The sequence below is a fragment of the Amblyomma mixtum genome, chromosome 7, assembly GCF_055824585.1.
Source record: "Amblyomma mixtum isolate Tamu chromosome 7, ASM5582458v1, whole genome shotgun sequence".
NCBI classification, from domain to species: Eukaryota; Metazoa; Arthropoda; class Arachnida; order Ixodida; family Ixodidae; genus Amblyomma; species Amblyomma mixtum.
Window position 1 is genome coordinate 10,890,752 of NC_143018.1, and position 1,748 is coordinate 10,892,499.

A 1,748-nucleotide genomic window follows, 5' to 3' on the forward strand; every position below is an offset into this window, starting at 1 on the left:
TGTGATCATTTGATTTTGAATTTATTTATATACATTAAAAGCCTTTTCGGACATTGCATGTCCGAAACATGTCCATGTTATCCGGTAACGACATACGAGGTCTGTTAGAAAAGTATCCGACCTTTGCCCGAAGAAAAAAAACTGGCATAACTGCAACGTTAAAAACCTAATAACCTTCAAAGTAGTCTCCTTGGGGCTCCATATACATCTCCCAGCGGTGCTGCCATTGTTGGAAGTATTCCGAAAAGGCCCTTTTCGGAATGGAATTTAGCTCTGCTGTCGTTGCAGCCATAATGTCCATTCTTTTCTGAAATCGCGCTCCTTTCAATGGCATATTGATTTTAGGAAACAGCCAGAAGTCGTAGGGGGACATATCAGGAGAGTAAGGAGCCTGTTGAACTACAGGAGTCAGGTGTTTCGTCATAAAAGTCTGAATCAAATGCGGGGAATGTGCAGGAGCAATGCCGCGAGGGATGCGCCAATTTTTTGTTGACCTCAATTCCGGTCTCTTGCGCCGCACAGCACCACGTAGGCGATGGAGGACATTCCTGTAGTACTCTTTAGTCATTCTTTGACCCTGTGGGGTGCGTACTCGTGGTGTGCCACACAGAGGGAGTCAAAAAAGCAGTCAGCATCACTTTGACATTGCTGCGCACTTGGCGGGCCTTCTTTGGTCTTGGTGACGTGGAATGCGTCCTCTGTGACGACTGGGATTTGGTTTCCGGGTCGTACCCGTACACCCAAGACTCGTTACTAGTGATTACGGCGTCGGTAAAGTCAAGGTAACTGTTTGTGGAATCCAGCATCTCCTTTGAGACTTCAACACGAAGCTGCTTTTTCTCTACCGTCAGCAGCTTCGGCACGAACTTCGCCGCAACTCTCTCCATGGCCAAATCTTCGGTGATAATGGAATGTGCAGAAAAATTGCTGATGTCCACCTCTTCCGCAATTTCTCGGATAGTCACACAACAGTCCCGCATCACCACAGCGTTCACTTCGGCAATTACCTGGTCATTTCGGGATGTTGATGGCCGACCGGAGCGTGGCTCTCTCTCCACGGATGTGCGGCCGTCTTTAAACCAGTTGCACCACTGCGTAATCTGTGTGCTGCTCATAGCATCATCACCGAAAGCCGCCTGAACATTTCGAATGGTTTCCACTTGGCTATCGCCAAGTTTCTGGCCAAATTTGAGGTAGTAGCGCTGCTCCTCTCGCGCCGCCATTTTCCTTGCAACAAAAAACCGACGAGAGCACTGCGCACTGCCTCACTCAAACGCTGCTTCCCAGCGACTGACGCTATCGGCAGGCGGGAAAAAATTCGTGCATGCGCACGAGGGTTCAAGGTCGGCTGCTGTAAGCGCGCTTGTTTCATATCCATCAGGTGTTCGCAAAAAAAAAAAAAAATAAAGTCGGATACTTTTCTAACAGACCTCGTATCACTGAAAGGAAAACACCCGCCGTTTCCTCAGGCGGAAAAATATATTCTTCGCAGACACGGTCACTGTCGGGCAAGACACACTCGGTTGCCTTGAGGTTGCGCGTCTGACTCGGGATACAGGGAGCACGGGTTCACCCACCTCACCCTAATTTCGTTTTCAGTGCAATTAATTTACTTTACATTCTTATATGTCATGACTCTTGAGCCACGTTGTACTCCCAGTTTGTCCTAATCACTTTTCAAATGTGCCACTCCACGAGTGACGTCACTACCTTTTCGACCAATCCGCTCTTTTTCGACACGCCGCTGA